The sequence below is a fragment of the Triticum aestivum genome, chromosome 6A (genome assembly GCF_018294505.1).
Source record: "Triticum aestivum cultivar Chinese Spring chromosome 6A, IWGSC CS RefSeq v2.1, whole genome shotgun sequence".
NCBI lineage: Eukaryota > Viridiplantae > Streptophyta > Magnoliopsida > Poales > Poaceae > Triticum > Triticum aestivum.
Window position 1 is genome coordinate 411,396,358 of NC_057809.1, and position 23,197 is coordinate 411,419,554.

Here is a 23,197-nt window from a genome sequence, read left to right on the forward strand (position 1 = left end):
TGTGCATGCTTTGTCACATATTTCATTTGCCATTTTATTGTGTGAGCATGTTGATTGCATATTTTACTCATTCGAGGACATCCACTTGTTATTTTGATTGTTTGGCGTTTTCTATTTTGCCAAGTGGATGGACAAGAATGCCTAAGAACCTCCTCTAGATATCTATGCTTTTCTTGTCTCAAACTCTATTCATACTACATCACAAAGTTTGATCAAGTCAGATTCGAACTGCTCTGTGTGAGGAGAACTCGGAGTCCCCGATTTGTCATAGACTTAAACTTCCAGAACCACTTTGTGCATTTCGGTACGACCGAGTCATCCACTTCGGTCACACCAAGTTCACTAACTTGATCTAGGTTTTCCATCTTGGTGCAACCGATTTAAACTTTTCTGTCACACCGAGTTGCAGTAACCGCTTGCGATTCTGCATCTCGGTGCCACCGAGCTGTTCCACTCGGTCACACCGACAGGGTCGGGATATATAAACCCACGGGTGAGATTTTGGAAATTTCTTTAAACTGCTCAGCCTGCGCGTGTGTCCTGCTCTGCCTCCTCGGGTCTCCAGATCGTCTCCTCACCGCTAGCGACCTCCCGCCGCTGGTTTCCATCACCGTCAACAGAATTCTGCTCCGCCACTGTCGCCGTAGCGAACCCCCGCCGAACTAGGGTATGGGTTTGACTCTTAGTGCTATTTCCTTACTCTGATTCATAGCACATTGCTTTGCCATGATCTTTACCACGTATGAAAAGAATCTATCCACAGAAAACATCCTTTAGGTTAGGTTTGATTTAAAAATTTAGGGTTAGGTTTCCGCGGAAGACATCTCGGACCGACTGGGTTGTAGAAATCGGTCTCACCGATTTGGCTTAGGCCTTTGCACATGCGTTTTCGGTCTGACCGAAAATTGCAAATCGGTGTGACCGAGTTCGGTTCTCTGTAAAACCCTAGCAGTCTCGGTGCCACCGAACTGTGACTCGGTCTGGCCGAGTTCACTAGTTTAGGTTCCAAAATTGCTTCGGTATCACCGAGTTTAACACATAGGTAGCGCTGAAATGCTTTATGTGGAGAACTAAAACTAAGTTTTCGAGTCATCAGTTTTGCAAAAACGCTGCACTTTGTGATGCTCATCTATTCTACCTCATATATATATATATATATATATATATATATTCACAGGGTTTTTTGTCAGTTTGATTGCCAAGATGTCAGACCAGAGTGATAGCCAGAACAGGTCAGAAGAGCAAGTGCAAATGAGTGAGGGCACTAGTCCCTCAAGTACCTCAGATGATGGCAGCAGGAGCACTCCCAGTAATTTGCCAAAGGTAGCCACTAGGTCAAGGAAGAAGAAAACCTCAGATTCTGAAGATGAGGACTATGTGGCCACTGAGGAGGAAGTCAGCTCCAAGAAGAAGGTGCTGAAGAAAGAGTATGGCATAGCTGCAACAACCAAGCCAGGATTACATAAGAGGGTACCAGCAAAAAGGATTCCTATGTCTAAGGCCATAGCCTCCACTCAAGAAACTATGGAGTTCACTCTTGAACCCGAAGAGGCCGGAGATGGCAAGAAGAGGAAGGAGAGGGTCAAGAAGACCACTGCTAGAGTGCTTGGTAGATCCTCCATCATGAGAGAGTCAGAAGAAGATGAAGAGGAAGAGGATGCTGCTCCAGCACCCAAGTCACAAAAGCTTATGGGAGATGCTATCAAATCAGGGGCTACTGCTTCGAAGCCCAAAATTGCTCCCAAAGTTGCTTCTCAAACCACCAAGTCTAAGCCCAATAGAAGCACCAGAAACATCCCAGCTGAAGAGAAGAACAAGGCCCTAGTTCCCGAAGTTGAAGAAGAGGATGCTGAAGCCCTAGTGCTAAGAAAACTAAAACCCAAGATTCCAGACCACAATGATGCTCATCCAGTAGATGAGGACATGAATATGAGGAAGGATGCAGGACTGAGATTGTGGAGACTGTCTGATCCTTATGCTGTGAGGAGGAGGACTGCTATTGACTATAGGTTCCACACCAAGGAACGATAGGATTTCTATGAGACTATCATGCTTGACAAGAAGCCAATTAGCTATGATATGAAATGGGTCGATCGGGAATTCATTGATGAGAATGAAGACTATTTCCCAAGTGTACAAGAAAGTTACAAAGCTTGTGGAGTTGATGAGTTTGTGGGTCAAAAGTTGACCAAATGGAATGATGAGCTAGTTATGCAATTTTACTCCACTGCTCATTTCTATCTAGATGGAAGGATAGTATAGATGTCTGAAGGTACGAGGTACCAATCAACTGTTGAAGAATGGGCCAAGTTGATCAATGCCCCAAAGGAACATGATGATGATTTGGATGTGTATGCCAAGAAGAAGAAAGACCACAACTCTATGGCAAACATGTACAAAGAGATCCCCGATAAAGCTTTGGAGACACACAAGCTTGGATTTGTACACTATTTGTTGTCTGGTCTAACCACTATCAACACCATCTTAAGGCATACTTTGCTACCCAAGTCTGGAGATCACAAGATGATTAGAGGACATTCCATCAACTTTCTATAAATCTTTGATATACCTCAAAAATCCAAGGTCATTAGTCTAATTGTAGAGACAATCAAGAGGATAGCTGCTGACCAGAAAAGATCTTGTGGGTATGCTCCACACATTCAGGAGCTCATCAACTCAAAGATGGGCACATGCACCTACCTGTTGGACAAGGAGCACTTACCTTTGCACCCAAAACTTGAAGATAACACAGTTGTGATGAATGAGAATGAACCTTCATCAGCTCAAGCACAGGAGAAGAGAGCTAAGGCTAAAGCAGAAAAAGCTGCAAGGATGCCAACTGCTGAGGAAGCATCTCAGGTGTTCCTGAAAAGCAAACAAGATCAATTGGGTTGTCTGATACAAGCAACATTGAGAATTGAGAAGGGCATGGACACCCTGACTCGGAATCAAGAGAGCTTGGAAAGGATTGTTGAGACAAAATTCTATGATCTTGACCTCAGAGTGACTGCGATACAGGCCGTAGTTGAGCAGCTCCAGGAGGAAGTTGAGGAGAAGAGAGTAAAGGCAACTACGGATGCTTTTCAGCAAGTGCCACGAGGTCAGAGGTCTGCTGTAGTGCCAGTACCAGATTCTAGAGCTACATCGTGAGCACCAGCAGCTACAGCTTCAGTGCCACCTCCAGCACCCACTCCACCAGCTCCAACTACATCAACATATGCCTTTGTTCTCGGAGTTCTCTCTACACCACCTCCCAAAGACCAGTCCTGAGAGACGCATAGCACTATGCATTTTCGAACTTTTTGGTAACTTGTTGCCAAATGGGGAGAAATGTATAGATCATAGGCTTCAACAGAGAGTGTTTTTGCTACTTTGTCTCTCTTGCTTTTGGTTGAACTTTATTGTGTGCTTGGTCGATACTTTATGTCTGTGTGAGACACTTGTTTGATCATGTGTTTGACCATATGCTACTTTAATGCTTGCCTCGATGATATTATCTCTTATATCCCATATATGATCATTCACTTTGCTTGGTGATGAGTGTGTGCTTTTAAATCATATCATTTTGAGCACTCCGCCAAGATGTATGTGACATGGAAGAGTAACCCATGATCCTAATCGATTGTGAATTTGCATTCAAAAGCAAATTTAAATAATGCACAAATTTAGGGGGAGCTCTTGTTTATCACATACTTCTCAAAGCGACAATGTATTTCAATCTTATTATCATTTGTCGAAGCTTTGATCTATATGTTGTCATCAATTACCAAAAAGGGGGAGATTGAAAGTGCAACTATCCCTGGGTGGTTTTGGTAATTCCTAACAACATATAGCTCATTGAGCTAATGATATCTCAAGATAAATATTTCAGGAAAGCTCAATGATTGTCATGGCATGGATTAGAAATGTGGACCCCTCAAAATGCTCATGACAAAAGATTGGCTCAAGCTCTAAAGCTCAAGACACTACATTTTACTTTTAGTGATCCAAGATCATAGTGAGTCCATAGGAAAAGCCAATACTATTAAAAGGGGATGATGTGTTGCTTAATGGGTTGCTTGCTCAAAATGCTTAGTGATATGCTCTAATAATCCTCAACTACTTTCTCATATCCACATATGTCCCAAACCAAAAGTCGAACTCGGCTCCATCGAAACTTTCTATCCGGCGCCACCGAGTTCATGCGACATGGCCACTTCCACAAACCCTAGTCACTTCGGTCTTACCGATATGGTTCTCGGTCTCACTGAGATGGGATTGCAAACTCTTTGTTTCCCTTCGTAACGTATCGGTCCAACCGAGATAAGCGATCGGTCCCATCAAGTTCGCAATGCAAACTCTCTGTTTCCCATTCATAACGTTTTGGTCTCACAGAGATGAGGGAATCGGTCCCATCGAGTTTGCTTCACCAACTCTCTGGTTAGCTTATTACCAAAATCGGTCCCACCGAGTTTGTGTAATCGGTCTCACCGAGATTATGTTATGCCCGAACCCTAATGAATTCAGTCACACTGGGTTGACATGTCGTTCCCATCGAAAAGCCTAACATTCACATTTTGAACTAAATCAGTCTGACTGAGTTTCATTATTCGGTCCCACCGAGTTTCGTGATTTGTGTGTAACGGTTATATTTTGTGTGGAGGCTATATATATCCCTCCACCCACTCTTCATTCGTGGAGAGAGCTATCAGCATATGCCTACACTTCCAACATTCATTTTCTGAGAGAGAACCACCTACTCATGTGTTGAGACCAAGATATTCCATTCCAACCATTTGAATCTTGACCTCTAGCCTTCTCCAAGTTTCTTTCCACTCAAATCTTGTTTCGACCAAATTTAAATCAGTGAGAGAGAGAGTTGAGTGTTGGGGAGACTATCATTTTAAGCCCAAGAGAAAGGAGTTCATCATCAACACACCGTCTATTACCTTTTGGAGAGTGGTGTCTCCTAGATTGGTTAGGTGTCACTTGGGAGACTCCGACAAGATTGTGGAGTTGAACCAACGAGTTTTTATGGGCAAGGAGATCGCCTACTTCATGAAGATCTAACCTAGTGAGGCAAGTCCTTCATGGGCGATGGCCATGGTGGGATAGATAAGGTTGCTTGTTCGTGGACCCTTCGTGGGTGGAGCCCTCCGTGTACTCGCGCAACCATTAGCCTTCGTGGGTTGAAGTCTCCACCAACATGGATTTACGATAGCACCACCTATCGGAACCACGCCAAAAATCTCCGTGTCTACATTGCATTTGCTTCCTCCAAACTCCTCCCTTTACCTTCATGTGCAATGTTTTATATTCTGCTGCTATACTCTTAGACTTGCATGTGTAGGTTGATTACTTGACTAGTGCTAAGTTGCTAAAATCTGCCAAGACTTAAAATTGGGAAAAGCTAGATATTTATTTGGTCAAGTAGTCTAATCACCCCCCCTCTAGACATACTTTCGATCCTACAGAGTGTTCCTGCAGCGTACTTATGACTCGTTCTTCAAATTTCTTGCCTTCTTGCAGCACTGGCATCCGCTCGCTAGGCCGAGAGATCGTGACCGGCTTCAGCTCTATTTGGCCGCTCTGTTTGTCTTCCACGCGTCGGCTCTCCGACCATTCGTCTGCTTTGTGGCTTGCTCTGACGACCTTTTTATGTTTCTTCTTATTTCGTTTGGGTGTGTTTGTGTTGTAGCCCCATCAGTTTCCTTTTATGACTATGGTTGAGACTTGGTTGTATGGACGTATGCTTTATGTTGTAGCCCCATCAGTTTCCTTTTATGACTATGGTTGAGACTTGGTTGTATGGACGTATGCTTTATCAATAAAGCGGACGAAAGCCTATTTCGAGAGGGTGATGTTGTAACACCCCAGATGTAATTTACCTTATATGTACTCCAACTCTTGCCATTTCCGGCGCTAAGTTATTTTATTTCCTCGGGTTCGGGTTTTTGTCTCCGTGTGTTGTTGTCGTTGTCATGCATCTCATATCATGTCATCATGTGCATTGCATTTGCATATGTGTTTGTCTCATGCATCTGAGCATTTTCCCCATTGTCTGTTTTGCATTCCGGCGCTCCTATCTCCTCCGGTGGTCATTTCTACCTTATTTTCGTGTGTGGGGGTTAAACATTTCCGGATTGGACCGAGACTTGCCAAGCGGCCTTGGTTTACTACCGGTAGACCGCCTGTCAAGTTTCGTACCATTTCGACTTCGTTTGATGCTCCAACGGTTAACCGAGGGACCGAGAAGGCCTCGTGTGTGTTGCAGCCCAACACCCTTCCAATTTGGCCCAAAACCCACCAAAACCCTCTCCATCATCTAGAGCGTTCGATCACGATCGCGTGGCCGAAAACCGCACCTCATTTGGACTCTCCTAGCTCTTCCTATGCCGATATATAGCCCCTCCTCCGAAATCCCGGTTCTTCTCCCGCCCGAAACCCTAAAAATCAGATCCGCCGCGCACCGGACGTGTCTGGCCCGCGCCAGACAGTGTCCGCCGCTGCCTCAGGCCAACCTGGGAGTGCCACATGGCGCCCCGAGCCCCACTTCGCCGCCCCCGTGCCGCCGGCCCGCCCGGGCCCAGGCAGGGCCCTCCCGCCCCGGTTCCCGCGCGCCGCCGCCCGCGCGTGCCTTCCTCAACTCCGGCGCGCCCCGCCGCAGCACGCCGTTCGCCGCCGAGCTTCGGCGTCCTCCCCGCCGCACCACTCCGGCCGCCGCTTCCGCCAGGGGACGCCGCCCCTCGACGCCGGCGAGCGCCCCGGTGGCGAACGGCCTCGCCTTTGCCTCCCCCTTGCCCGGATCCGGCCGGCCCTTGCTTCCCCGAGCTCTCCGGCGAGTTCTCCGGCGGGATCCGCTGCCGCATCGGTCCCCGTGCTATAGTGAAACCCTAGATCCGGAGGGTATATTTTTCTCTAAGTCCCCAGTTTCTCAGTATTTTTGGCAAACTTTGACGCATCGTAACTCCGCATCCGTAGCTCCGTTTTGCGTGTATAGCATATCAAAATGTTCACCTCAGAGAGTACATTATTTCATCTCATTGCATCATTTTCATTTGAGCTCATCTCGGTGCCCGAAATGCTGTTGGAAGAGAGCTATTTGAGTTAATTGTCAGATCTGCTGCACCAAATAGCTTATTGTCATTTTTGCCATGATTAATGTGTGCATGTTATGCTCATGAGCTCTACATGTGTTTTGTTATGTGCTTTACCATCTTTACAGAGGTGCTATCCATGTATTTTTGTGATGTGTGTGGTGACTAGCACAAGCTTGCAAAGTAGTGCATTCGTTAATGCTGATTTCAGGGATTTGGCAATTTCACAAAGTCCTTGATCTATTTTTATCAATATGCCATATGTTCATGTTGTTTCCTAGTGATCCGTGCCTCTTTTGAGGATGATCAGTAAGGATGATTTGTTAATCTTGTAGTGCTCTATCCATCCATGTATTTGTTTGCAATTATGGAGCACCATAGCTTGAGTCAATCGAGCTCTACTTTTGCTATTTCGTGAATCTGGGCAGATTGTCTACTTGTTAGCGATTTTGCTGAGGATGTTGTTGTTGATCCGTGCATGCTATGTTGTTGTTATTGCCATGCCTAGCTTATATAATGTGTATTCTTGATGGGTGTATGCTTAGATTGTCATGCCTAGCTCTGTAGTGAGTGCATCGAGCTCGTGAACATGCCTACTTGTTATCATATTTGCATGCTCCAGTTTTTCACTAAGTCTGAGATCTGTTTATGTTTTTGCCATGTTCACATGCTTGCAATTGTATTTTCTAATCCCTTTTGGCTCAAGGTCACTAAGGGACTTTTGTTAAGCTCTTTTGAGTAGCTCCATACCATGCCTTGCTTTTCCATGTTAAATTCCTGTAGCACATAGTTTTCGTGCTCCAAAGTGTGCTACCTGATCTGAAATTCCAGGCTTGTGTTAATTTCACTAAGTCTGAAATATGTTTACCAATTGCACTTTTGCCATGCTTGTTTGAACCTGTTAATGGATGAATTGGCCGTAGCTCTGTGTTCATCTTTTGTCAAGAATTATGAGTGGATCCCTGCCATGTATTTTTCTGCCATGTTTGAGTGTTGTACCATAATTATCTCGATGCATTTAGATGACTACTTGCTATTTATCGCAGACCGGTGCCATATTTGTTTTGCTTGCCATTTCCAAACCGTGCCTCCGATTCCAATGTTCTTTATATCGATTTCAAGAGAAATCACCTCACCTTTCTAGTGGCACACTTGGATTTCCAAGTTGAGGCTAGGTTCATTCATTCCTTGTCAAATCTTGCATATGCATCACATATCGCATCCCGCATAGCATACCATGTTTGCATCATGTTGTTTGAGCTTTGCACGTGGTTGATTGTGTTCCTTGTGCTTGATTGTGTTGTTTGGGTAGATCAGGGAGACGAGTTAGCTAACGAGGAGCCCATTGAGTTTGCTTTTGAGGATCCAGTCAACTCTAACAACTTTGCAGGCAAGATGATCATACCCTCGAAATCACTTATATCTTTGCTTTGCTAGATCCTTGCTCTTTTGCTATGCCTATGCTACGATGCCTACCACTTGCCTATCATGCCTCCCAATTTGCCTTGTCAAACCTCTAACCCACCATGTCCTAGCAAACCGTTGATTGGCTATGTTACCGCTTTGCTCAGCCCCTCTTATAGCGTTGCTAGCTGCAGGTGAAGATTGGAGATCGTTCCTTGTTGGAACATTATTTTCTTGTTGGGATATCATTATATTATCTTGTTATCTTAATGCATCTATATACTTGGTAAAGGGTGGAAGGCTCGGGCCTTTTTCCTAGTGTTTTGTTCCACTCTTACCGCCCTAGTTTCCGTCATATCGGTGTTATGTTCCTGGATTTTGCGTTCCTTACGCGGTTGGGTGATAATAGGAACCCCTTGACAGTTCGCCTTGAATGAAACTTCTCCAGCAATGCCCAACCTTGGTTTTACCATTTGCACCTAGCCTCTTTTTCCCTTGGGTTTCCGGAGCCCAAGGGTCATCTTATTTAAACCCCCCCCCCGGGCCAGTGCTCCTCTGAGTGTTGGTCCAACCTGTCAGCTGCCGGTGGCCACCAGGGGCAACTCTGGGCTGGCCTACCCGTACCTTGGACAATCTGAGTGCGCTCTGAGAAAGAGATATGTGCAGCTCCTATCGGGATTTGTCGGCACATTCAGGCGGTGTTGCTAGTTTAGTTTTACCTTGTCGAAATGTCTTGTAATGGGGATTCCGAGTCTGATCGGGTCTTCCCGCTAGAAGGAATATCCTTCATTGACCGTGAGAGCTTGTCATGGGCTAAGTTGGTACTCCCCTGCAGGGATTTGAACTTTCGAAAGCCGTGCCCGCGGTTATGGGCAGATGGCAATTTGTTAATGTCTAGTTGTAGATAACTTGAACCTTAACTTAATTAAAATGAACCAACTGTGTGTTACCGTGATGGTCTCTTCTCGGTGGAGTCCGGGAAGTGAACACGGTGTTGGAGTAATGTTTACCGCAGGATGTTCTATAGTTCTTCGTTCGTGATTTGCCTTCTCTTCTCGCTCTCTTTTGCGAACAGGTTATCCACCATATATGCTAGTCGCTTGCTGCAGCTCCACATATTACCTTACATTACCTATAAGCTTAAATAGTCTTGATCGCGAGGGTGCGAGATTGCTGAGTCCTCGTGGCTCACAGGTTACTTCCAAACCAGATGCAGTTCCTGATGACTCCGTTCCAGATGACGCGCTTGAGCTCAAGTGGGAGTTCGACGAAGACTCACGCCATTTAGTTCTCTCTCGTTTATGCTACCCAACAATATTAACTGTTGTTAAACATGGCAAGAGGTGAAGCATAACATAAACTATACCATCTAAACAATTTAAATGGGGCCGGATATAAAAACAACAAATCCGGTAAATCCCCATATGCATTTAGCAATTTAATGCAACAACAAGTTTAAACATTTTAATTGTTGTTATCATGATGCGGATGACATATACAAGTTTTATGCAATTTTAAGAAAAGTTGACAAGAGCAAATTAAGAAGCATTTGTCATCATGGCGGAAAGAAAGGGTGCCAGAGCGACGATAACGGAAACGGTGCCACGGCAACGTTCTGGTTCCGGAAACTCGATTGAGATGCCGGTGGAAAAGAACAAGTGTGACGGGAGCGTGTCATGTGATGAACGGCGGGGTGCTCCCGGTACCGGGTTCCCACAAGATGGTGGCATGGAAACGAGGTGAAACATGCACGCGACAATTCGGACACGGTGCAAACATAAGCATCTCATACAACACACATGCATTCGTTCATGGGCGGTCGTCTCAGGGTTATACCTTCGAAGCGTGCGTTTTCGAAGCGAATCGGTTCGGAGGGGAAGTAGTCGTTCTCGCGACGGTAGAGGTTCACGTTTCGTAGTCGTACATGTCGACGGTAGTGGTACACGTTCGTTCGGAGAGGTACTTGATGACTCCAACGTCTTCGGGGCGACGGTAGTTGTACACAGGTGGTAGAGGAACTTGAAGCATCCGAGGTCTTCGGGTTCGTAGTTGTACTTGGCGTTCGGAGTGGTACACGGGTCTTCGGGCGACGGTAGATGGTACATGTTTTCGTAGATGAACTTGGCGATCCGAAGGGGTACTTGGCGCATCACCGTGTAGTTGTACATGGTTCAAACAAAGGCATTGACACATCTGGAGGGCATCGAGGGACTCGTCAAGGCCCTGCCTCGGGAGGTCACCGGAGATGCATGGAGGCAGCTCGAGCTGCTGGCTGTTGGTAGCGTGTGCGGGCGGCGTGTGGAGGCGGAGCAGGGAACTTGGCACGACCGAGACAGGGGGCGAGCCGCGCGGTTGGTTGATGGTAGCCGCGGCCATGGTGGTGGTCGCCACAAAGCAGAGGAGGCCGGGACTTGGCATTGGACGATGCGGTCGGCATCGGCCTTGACGTGCAGCAGGGGAGGTAGCGATGCGGTAAGGAGCTCCAGCTCCTGTCTATGACGGGCAGAAGAGCTCCGGCAGGGACCAAGGCGGCGGCAGGGGAGGACCCTGGTGGTCGACGGAGAGGCGCAAGGCCATGGCGGCGGAAGGAGCGGCTCGGCCGATGTTGTCCGGTCGAGGACGAAGCCGGAGAAGTAGGGGCGGAGCTGGGAAGAAGCGGCTGCAGCAGGATCTTGGGGTCGGGTTGGCCATGGAATGGAGGATGAACCAGGTGGCCTCGGCGAGGAGGCGCAATGGCAGGGCCGACGGGAGCAGCAGCTCGGACGGCGAGGCGTGGCCATGGAAGGAGCCTGGACGCGAGGGACGCTAGCGGCGGGGCCGCGCGCGAGGTGGCCCTCCCGGTGGTCGCCGACAGCGGCAGGTGGCGATGGGTCACCGGAGCGGGCGACGGCCGGACGGGTCACGGCGGAGATGGCCTGGAGGTTGAGGTCGAACGGAGGGAGGAGGAGGCACGGGCGCTGATGAGGCTGGGGGCGCCGGATCACGGTTTCGGTGGATCGGGGGCCTCTCCCGATTGGGACGAGGATGGAGGGGGCGAGCGAGTGAGGGGATCGGGCACGTCGCGGGATCGAGGAGAGGTGCGTGGGTGCTGGCGGCGCAAGTGAATCGAGAGGAGGGGGTGTTGGGGATCGAGGCTGGCTAGGGTTAGAGCGGGGCGCGGCTGGGCCTAATGGGCCAGGAGGATTGCGAGGAAGTAGGCCGGCCCGGCTTCTGGGCTCTCTCTCCCTCTATTTGCTCTAATAAAAAAACAGAAGAAGAAAAAAAAGGAAGAAAAGGGAAGAAAAGAAAAAAAGGTAGAGAAAGAGTTTGGGCACGGGAATAAATTTCCCGGACTCGCAAAAATGCGCATGTTCCAAGAAAAATGGAGTGGGCATTTTTGAACGTTCAAATTCAAACTCATTTGATTTAAAATCAAATGGTTTGAATAGGAAGTGAGGGTTAGGAAGGTCCAAAAATGATCAGATTTTTGGTGGAGCTCCGGAAAATGATGAAATAATTTATGGGCAGAGTTGGAGACCAAGAATTAAGATAATAAAGGCATTGGGAATTATTTTGCAAGTGTGTTATGGTGATTTCCGAAATAAAGAAATATTTAATATAGCTCCCTAAATATCGGGAGGGTATGTTATAAAGAGAAGTCATCCTTCCCTCGAATTAAATGGACCGAAGATCCATACAATTTATTTAGTTGAGGTTTTAAAAAAAAGTTAATGATATGATGGCATGATGACATGATGCAATGCACATGATGCAAGGATGAATGCAACAAATAAAACAAATCACACGACGAAACTCGGAGTAGCTGGAAGTCTTCTGGAGCGTCGGTCTCGGGGCGTTACAACACTCCACCACTATGAGAGGATCTCGTCCCGAGATCTAGAATGGCACCGGAGGGACAACGGAAAAGAAAGAGAAGAGGTAAAACTAAGTTGCTTCTTTGACAAATGAGTGAAACCAAAGAACCTTGCGAGGTTGAACAAATTCGAGAAAAGAATACAACGAAGGTGAACTAGGTCGAAAACACTACGTTAGAAATGAGGGACAAAGAGCATTTGCGAAAAACCTTGAGGTTGAAGGGAAGATATATATTGAAAACACGCCGGTTAAGGAAGGGGATCAAGGAAGACCAAATTCAAACAGCACTCCGGTTGAAAAGTGATACAAGACTAGATAAGATGAAAAGAACTTGAGCAGAGGACACGACACTCTGGTTAAATGGATAAGCACGAAAAGAACATGATCTTTGACAAAACGAGATGATGGGTTGAAAAGATGAACATCACAATGCCTCCGGAACAAAAGTAAGAATGGAATGGAGTGAACGAAGGGAAACAAGGTCTCGAGGTAGCATGCTTACAACAAAAGCTAGAATGGAGTTGTTGGAAAACCAACAACGAAAAGAATACGCTTGATATGGTCTTATGGAATACATCTCAAATAGTGAGGTGACAACCTACCACTCACGGGAAAAGAATTGTATTGATATAGACAAGGAGACGAGAAAATATTTCACCGGGAGGGTAAAAGAAAAACTTGGGTCATTTATAAGCAGCATAAATATCAACAATCCTTAGAGAAAGCTTTAGGTGAAACATGACACCAGATAACTCCAACGAAGAGGTTGGTGGATTTGAAATACCTCATTCTTAACAACATGTGAATCATGAAACATGAACTCAAATTATCAAGAATGACATAATACCAGCTCCAATGATACGGTTGAAAGAATTGCACTCCGGATAGCAAGATGAAGAAAACTTGAGCTCCTCGGAAAAGAATCTTGATGAACACTTCAAGAAGGAATATAAATCCTTGATGAACCACCATGTAGAGCCTCCATGAAGAACTCCGGTAATAAAAGGATGATAAAAAGAAAGAGAAGTTGAAACACAAGGTGAAGCCTTGCGATGATTTAGATGGAGCTTCGCGACGAGATAATGCGGAAAACTTAGAACTCCAGAAGAAAGATGAACAACAAGCAGCCAAGAATTTATTCCTCCTGAACAAACTCTGAAGGAAAGGATTAATCACTTGGATGAAACCAGAATAAGAATTATGTTATGCGTATCCTTCACCAATTAAATTGACGACAATCAACAGATTTGGCATACTACTTATTCTTGTAGAAAAGATTAAGAGAGATATAACATAAACTTGAGAAGGTCTTCAACGAACCACCGGTAGGATTGGAACAACGAATAAAATTGATATGATAAGAAAGGAAGAGAAATCTTGAACGAACCACCGGAAGAATTAGCAAATGGACGAAGATGCTTGAGAGAATTTAGATACAAGTGAATGTAATAGATTATGGACCGATTAGAGATCACTTGAACTTTGCACCGGTAAGATCGGAGAATGATAAGTGAAAGCTGAGAATGAATAAACCTGACTTGATGGACTCCGGATAACAAACTGAGAAGACTCTTAAATATCTCCTGATGGGTGAAAAAGATTCTCACAATCGAAAACAATTATGAGAGGATGGCAACAAGCTAGCACCATGAATCTTGAAGAGAATAGAGCAAGATTAAAGAGAAACTCTTCTTCGGTCTTCAAATGATGAGAATGACAACGAGAAACACCACCAAGAATTATTGAGGCACACCGGAAGAATCAAAAGCGAAGAGGTTGAGCCAACTATGAAAAGAATTTGAAAGATCTTGGAGAAAAGCATTTGACTAATGATAACTCATTCTTACGTCAAACTTGGAGAAGAATTTAGGATAGCTCTGGGAAAATAGAAGAGTCAGGTAAGATCCTGGGAAAAGACCTGTGGGTTAGGGCCCACTCAAAAGAAACACCGTTGAACAATTTGAAGAGAGATCATGCACCAGTTGAAATAAAAGACTTGAATGAGAGAACATCCTCGAAAGATCTTGAACGAATGCATAGTGGAAACACAAATCTTCGAGACATCTTGAGCACTCCGGAACAATTAAATAGCGAGAAGTGAATGAATATGAGGTGCACCGGTATGAGAAGACATTGAAATGAGGAAAAAGGTATGATCAACAAAACTTGACTTGAATCCACCGGAGAAGAGAGAGGAATGAGGAATGACGAACTAGTAGAACATCTCCTTGAGAACCACTGGGTAAGAACATTGACGGAAAAGAATGGAGAAACTTCCACCAATAAAATGGATACTTGAAGAAGAAATCTTAGTCCTTGAAGAAAAACAAAAGGGAGGGAGGGTGGGAAAAACAAAGGCAACTTGGAGATGGATGAAACAAACACCGTTGAGAAGAAGTGATAAATGATCTTGCAAATGTTGACGTGGACGGATCCACTTGAGGAGAGACACACCGGTTAAAAAAAAGGATTGACAAGACAGACTCGATGATCAAGAAGGATTGGTATTTACATCGGAGTATGAGAACACCATTTAAGAAAGGTATGGAATCAACACTTGACACTGAAGCAACTCGAATACCACAACTCAAAACAAAAACAAAGGGTTGGCTTGCAGAATAAGCCGGAACAAACATATGATAGAGATTTCGTCCGAAGTTTTCGTGGTGGGGCCTACACGGGCTCGATCGTACAGCACCATCATGTACAAGGCAGTGCACATGACATACGAAGCGTCCCCGAGTCGGCATAGCCAAGGACTCTTTAAGACACAACGAGACCACTGTAAAACCAACCGTGAATAGGCGGACCACTAGACGTCGAACCCCAATTTCATATCATACATCCGTCAGAAAGATATTCTAAGAGCTACTTGAATTCCCACCTATGAAACTCCCGAAATTTTCCGGTTATGCAATCAGGTGTTGGGGATACAGGGGAAGCATAATATCTCACCCAAACTAGCAAATCCTACATCCAGCTGTATCCATCCTTCAACACATAACCAAGAAACCTTCGGAAATCATCTACCTCAACCTTCGAAAATCATCCGTTATACAAGTTATGGCGATACTCCCGAACTCCCGCCCCAGTACTGGGTGGCGTCGAGGTTATCTCACCAACGAACTGCATAAAAGAGATTTTCGATGTCGCGCACATATCTCAAGTATACCAGAATTGCAACGATAAAATTGTGACGACAACACCTCGGAGCTCAACTCCCCGGGACACTGCCACAACCCCTAAAGACAGGAGGCACCAAGAACAATGTTCTCGTCACAAAACCATCGGAACGATTCCAAGATACCCGCGTGATCCTAAAAAAAATTTAGTGAAATTTGAGAAGAGAAGAGTCAAAACTCTACGTCAGGATGCCTTACCAGAGCGATGAGGAGACTGAGAAGTAAAAAGAATTCCTAACTCTCCGATATATATAATCCTAAATGACTCAAAACATTTTTCTAGACACAACTCGGCCGCTAAAAACGATCAAGCAATGGGGCTCCTAAGGTCGGGGAAGGCTCTGATACCAACTTGTAACGCCCTCGATGCGGCTATATCTCCCACGTGTCGAAGCACGACTTAGAGGCATAACCGCATTGAAAGCAATGTCGCAAGTGAGGTAATCTTCACACAACCCATGTAATACATAAGGGCAAGAGATACATAGTTGGCTTACAATCGCCACTTCACACAATTACAAGAATAAAGCATTACATCAACCAGATACAATCAAGGTCCGACTACGGAACCAAAATAAAAGAAGAACCCCAAATGCGACAAAAGGTCCCCGATCGACCCCAACTGGGCTCCACTACTGATCAACTAACACGAAACCACATAACGGACAAGATCTTCATCGAGCTCCTCCTTGAGCTTGGTTGCGTCACCTGCTAGATAACATAGGCACCTGCAAACTGGTTTGGAAGTATCTGTGAGCCACGGGGACTCAGCAATCTCGCACCCGCGAGATCAAGACTATTTAAGCTTATAGGAAGGCTGGAGTAATGAGGTGGAGCTGCAGCAAGCGACTAGCATATATGGTGGCTAACATACGCAAATGAGAGCGAGAAGAGAAGGCGAAGCACGGTCGATAAAAGTATGATCAAGAAGTGATCCTACAGCAACCTACGTCAAGCATAACTCCAACACCGTGTTCACTTCCCGGACTCCGCCGGAAAGAGACCATCACGGATACACACACCGTTGATGTATTTTAATTAAGGTCAACTTCGGGTTTTCTACAACCGGACGTTAACAAATTCCCATCTGCCCATAACCGCGGGCACGGCTTTCGAAAGTTCAAATCCCTGCAGGGGTGTCCCAACTTAGCCCATCACAAGCTCTCACGGTCAACGAAGGAATAGACCTTCACCCGAGACATTCCGATCAGACTCGGTATCCCGGTACAACAAGACATTTCGACAGGGTAAAACTAATCCAGCAACACCGCCCGAATGTGCCGACAAATCCCGATAGGAGCTGCACATATCTCTTTCTCAGGGCACACTCAGATGAGCGCTCCGTACAACTAAAACCAAACCTCGAGTTGCCCCGAGGGGGCGCTGCACAGGACTCTAGTTCGGACCAACACTCAGAGGAGCACTGGCCCGGGGGGGGGGTAAAATAAAGATGACCCTCGGGCTGGCCGACCCAAGGGAAAGAAAAGGCTAGGTGGCGAATGGTAAAACCAATGTTGGGCATTGCTGGAAGAGCTTTACTTAAGGCGAACTGTCAAGGGGTTCCCATTATAGCCCAACCGCGTAAGGGACGCAAAATCCGGGAACATAACACCGATATGACGGAAACTAGGGCGGCAAGAGTGGAACAAAACACCAGGCATAAGGCCGAGCCTTCCACCCTTTACCAAGTATATAGATGCATTAATTAAGTAAGATATATTGTGATATCCCAACAAGTAAACAATGTTCCAACAAGGAACGAACTCCATGTTCCAACAAGGAACAAACTTCAATCTTCACCTGCAACTAACAACGCTATAAGAGGGGCTGAGCAAAGCGGTAACATAGCCAATCAATGGTTTGCTAGGACATGGTGGGTTAGAGGTTTGACATGTCAATTTGGGAGGCTGACAAGCAAATGGTAGGCATCGTAGCAGTGGCAAAGCAAAAGAGCGAGCCAACTAGCATAGCAAAGATAATAGTGATTTCGAGGGTATGATCATCTTGCCTGAAATCCCGCAAGGAAGAAGAACGAGTCCAAGAAGAAGACAAACGGCCGTAGACGAACGAATCCTCACAACTCCGGAACGAAACCGAAGCTAACGTGAGAAGCAACCCGGAAAGGAACAAACAACATAGTAAACACACAAGCATAAACAAGTCATGATGCACAAACAAGTATGATGCATGTCCGGATTAAAGGGGCATGGCATGGCAAAATGCACAATCAATCCTACAAATTAAATGGAGCTCAATATGCATCGGGATGCATATTGACAAAACACCACATCGATTATTTAGTTCTCTCTCGTTTATGCTACCCAACAATATTAACTGTTGTTAAACATGGCAAGAGGTGAAGCATAACATAAACTATACCATCTAAACAATTTAAATGGGGCCGGATATAAAAACAACAAATCCGGTAAATCCCCATATGCATTTAGCAATTTAATGCAACAACAAGTTTAAACATTTTAATTGTTGTTATCATGATGCGGATGACATATACAAGTTTTATGCAATTTTAAGAAAAGTTGACAAGAGCAAATTAAGAAGCATTTGTCATCATGGCGGAAAGAAAGGGTGCCAGGGCGACGATAACGGAAACGGTGCCACGGCAACGTTCTGGTTCCGGAAACTCGATTGAGATGCCGGTGGAAAAGAACAAGTGTGACGGGAGCGTGTCATGTAATGAACGGCGGGGTGCTCCCGGATACCGGGTTCCCACAAGATGGTGGCATGGCAACGAGGTGAAACATGCACGCGACAATTCGGACACGGTGCAAACATAAGCATCTCATACAACACACATGCATTCGTTCATGGGCGGTCGTCTCAGGGTTATACCTTCGAAGCGTGCGTCTTCGAAGCGAATCGGTTCAGAGGGGAAGTAGTCGTTCTCGCGACGGTAGAGGTTCACGTTTCATAGTCGTACATGTCGACGGTAGTGGTACACGTTCGTTCGGAGAGGTACTTGATGACTCCAACGTCTTCGGGGCGATGGTAGTTGTACACAGGTGGTAGAGGAACTTGAAGCATCCGAGGTCTTCGGGTTCGTAGTTGTACTTGGCGTTCGGAGTGGTACACGGGTCTTCGGGAGACGGTAGATGGTACATGTTTTCGTAGATGAACTTGGCGATCCGAAGGGGTACTTGGCGCATCACCGTGTAGTTGTACATGGTTCAAACAAAGGCATTGACACATCTGGAGGGCATCGAGGGACTCGTCAAGGCCCTGCCTCGGGAGGTCACCGGAGATGCATGGAGGCAGCTCGAGCTGCTGGCTGTTGGTAGCGTGTGCGGGCGGCGTGTGGAGGCGGAGCAGGGAACTTGGCACGACCGAGACAGGGGGCGAGCCGCGCGGTTGGTTGATGGTAGCCGCGGCCATGGTGGTGGTCGCCACAAAGCAGAGGAGGCCGGGACTTGGCATTGGACGATGCGGTCGGCATCGGCCTTGACGTGCAGCAGGGGAGGTAGCGATGCGGTAAGGCGCTCCAGCTCCTGTCTATGACGGGCAGAAGAGCTCCGGCAGGGACCAAGGCGGCGGCAGGGGAGGACCCTGGTGGTCGACGGAGAGGCGCAAGGCCATGGCGGCGGAAGGAGCGGCTCGGCCGATGTTGTCCGGTCGAGGACGAAGCCGGAGAAGTAGGGGCGGAGCTGGGAAGAAGCGGCTGCAGCAGGAGCTTGGGGTCGGGTTGGCCATGGCATGGAGGATGAACCAGGTGGCCTCGGCGAGGAGGCGCAATGGCAGGGCCGACGGGAGCAGCAGCTCGGACGGCGAGGCGTGGCCATGGAAGGAGCCTGGACGCGAGGGACGCTAGCGGCGGGGCCGCGCTCGAGGTGGCCCTCCCGGTGGTCGCCGACAGCGGCAGGTGGCGATGGGTCACCGGAGCGCGCGATGGCCGAACGGGTCACGGCGGAGATGGCCTGGAGGTTGAGGTCGAACGGAGGGAGGAGGAGGCACGGGCGCTGATGAGGCTGGGGGCGCCGGATCACGGTTTCGGTGGATCGGGGGCCTCTCCCGATTAGGACGAGGATGGAGGGGGCGAGCGAGTGAGGGGATCGGGCACGTCGCGGGATCGAGGAGAGGTGCGTGGGTGCTGGCGGCGCAAGTGAATCGAGAGGAGGGGGTGTTGGGGATCGAGGCTGGCTAGGGTTAGAGCGGGGCGCGGCTGGGCCTAATGGGCCAGGAGGATTGCGAGGAAGTAGGCCGGCCCGGCTGCTAGGCTCTCTCTCCCTCTATTTGCTCTAATAAAAAAAACAGAAGAAGAAAAAAAAGGAAGAAAAGGGAAGAAAAGAAAAAAAAGGTAGAGAAAGAGTTTGGGCACGGGAATAAATTTCCCGGACTCGCAAAAATGCGCATGTTCCAAGAAAAATGGAGTGGGCATTTTTGAACGTTCAAATTCAAACTCATTTGATTTAAAATCAAATGGTTTGAATAGGAAGTGAGGGTTAGGAAGGTCCAAAAATGATCGGATTTTTGGTGGAGCTCCGGAAAATGATGAAATAATTTATGGGCAGATTTGGAGACCAAGAATTAAGATAATAAAGGCATTGGGAATTATTTTGCAAGTGTGTTATGGTGATTTCCGAAATAAAGAAATATTTAATATAGCTCCCTAAATATCGGGAGGGTATGTTATAAAGAGAAGTCATCCTTCCCTCGAATTAAATGGACCGAAGATCCATACAATTTATTTAGTTGAGGTTTTAAAAAAAAAATTAATGATATGATGGCATGATGACATGATGCAATGCACATGATGCAAGGATGAATGCAACAAATAAAACAAATCACACGACGAAACTCGGAGTAGCTGGAAGTCTTCTGGAGCGTCGGTCTCGGGGCGTTACACTATGGGTCCATAACTAGTAGCTAGATGGCTTCATCTCTCTCTTTGATTCACAATACCATATTCTCCTCGATATTCTTGGAGATCTATCCGATGTAATGTTCTTTTGCGATGTGTTTGTCGGGATGAGTGAATTGTGGATTTATGATCGACATATCTATGAATATTATTTGAATCTTCTCTGAATTCTTAGATGCATAATTTGGTACCTTTTTATTTCTCTCCGAATTATCGGTTTGGTTTGGCTAACTAGATTGGTATTCTTGCAATGGGAGAGGTGCTTAGTTTTTGGTTCAATCTTGCGATGTCCTCACTGATGGTGTCCTGGACTAGGGGGTACTCACCACATCGTCTCCCGATCAGTTGGATTGGGCCGAGGACCCCCATGGTCGTTTACTCATGGGCCAGTTCGGACAACCGATGCATACACGAGGAAGATTGCACAAGACTTGGTGATCAAGACAAGGACTCCTCTCCACCGACATATTCTACTAGGACTCTTGTTATCCTAGGCCTCTGGTACATTATATAAGCCGAGGCCGGGCTAGTCGATAGGGATATGCTAGATCATTATGACATTATCCATCATACCCTAAGGTTTTAAACCACAACATATGATCTCGCGGTAGATCAATTCTGTACTTGATACTCCATCCATATAAACAAGAGCAGGACATAGTGTTTTACCTCCATCAAGAGGGCCCGAACCTGGGTAAAACATCGTCTCCTCCATTCCTATTATCATTGATCCGAGAATCCAGAGCTCGGGACCCCCTACCCCGAGATCTGCCGGTTTTGACACCGACAATGGTGCTTTTATTGAGAGTTCCGCTATGTGATCGACAAAAGATAAATGGCTCGCCTGCAGATCAACTGCGACGTCGGCGTCTTTGTCGCCATCTCGACTGGTCACCTTGGCTTGACCAAGGACTGTGCCCTACCTCCAATCGTCATGTTCGGACAAGGCCCTTCATCAACATCAGCTCTGATCTCTATCATGATCATGGAGGAATCATCCATGAAGCTCGGGGGCTCAACGTCAAAATCGCCCTTGGGCGAGCGGGTGATGTCTACTACACAACCTTCTTCTTGTAGACGTTGTTGGGCCTCCAAGTGCAAAGGTTTGTAGGACAATAGAAAATTTCCCTCCAGTGGATGACCTAAGGTTTATCAATCCGTAGGAGGCATAGGATGAAGATGGTCTCTCTCGAGCAACCCTGCAACCAAATAACAAAGAGTCTCTTGTGTCCCCAACACACCCAATACAATGGTAAATTGTATAGGTGCACTAGTTCGGCGAAGAGATGGTGATACAAGTGGTATATGGATGGTAGATAAAGGTTTTTGTAATCTGAAAATATAAAAACAGCAAGGTAACTAATGATAAAAGTGAGCGTAGACGGTATTGCAATGTGTTGAAACAAGGCCTAGGGTTCATACTTTCGCTAGTGCAAGTTCCCTCAACAATAATAACATAATTGGATCACATAACTATCCCTCAACATGCAACAGAGGGTCACTCCAAAGTCACTAATAGCGAAGAACAAACGAAGAGATTATGGTAGGGTACAAAACCACCTCAAAGTTATTCTTTCCAATCAATCCATTGGGCTATTCCTATAAGTGTCACAAAGAGCCCTAGAGTTCGTACTAGAATAACACCTTAAGACACAAATCAATCAAAACCTAATGTCACCTAGATACTCCTGAAAGTGCGTTATATCGACTAGAGGGGGGGTGAATAGGCGATTTTATGAAAGTCTTCAGAACATAGAAGTTTTGAAGACAAACGATAAAATTAAACCTATTACCATGCAGCGGAAGGTAGACTACACTAGGCAAACCATAGTCAAGTATTCAATGAAGTGAAAGCACAAAGACTAATAGCAGCTAGGTAGTAAGGATCAGCTAGGAAGATATTGTGAAGCCAAACAGAACACGCAACCACTCAATGAAGACAAATGATAGAGCAAACATACAATGAATTCACAAGGAGTAACAGTAAGTAAAGTGAAGTGAAGATGAAACCAGTGACTCGTTGAAGACAATGATTTGTTGAACCAGTTCCAGTTGCTGTGACAACTGTACGTCTGGTTGGAGCGGCTAGGTATTTAAACCTTAGGACACACAGTCCCGGACACCCAGTCCTGAACACGCAGCTCAGGACACCCAGTCCTCACCGTATTCTCCTTGAGCTAAGGTCACATAGACCTCGCCCAATCACTCTGGTAAGTCTTCAAGGTAGACTCCCAAACCTTCACAGACTTCGTTCACCGGCAATCCACAATGTCTCTTGGATGCTCAGAACGCGACGCCTAACCGGCTGGAGGATGCACAGTCCTCAAGTGTAATAAGTCTTCAGATCACACAGACAAGAAGACTTAAGTGATGCCCAATTCTCTCTGGCTCTGGTGGTTAGGGCTTTATCCTCGCAAGGAATTCTCTCTCAAAGGCTTCGAGGTGGGTTGCTCTCAAACGACAAAAGCCGTACTTTCAATCTGAGCAGCCAACCGTTTATGGTTGTAGGGGGTGGGCTATTTATAGCCACTTGGCAACCCGACCTGATTTGTCCGAAATGACCCTGGGTCACTAAGGAACTGACACGTGTTCCAACGGTCAGATTTCAAACTCACACGGCAACTTTACTTGGGCTACAAGCAAAGCTGACTTGTCCGACTCTGGACAAGATTCGCTCTCATAGTCTTCACTCGAAGACATAGGTTTTTGGTTTAGGCATCACTTCAGTCATTCTGACTGGTTCTCTTGGACCCCACTTAACAGTACGGTGGTTCCTATGACTCAACACAAAAGAAAAAGAACTACGA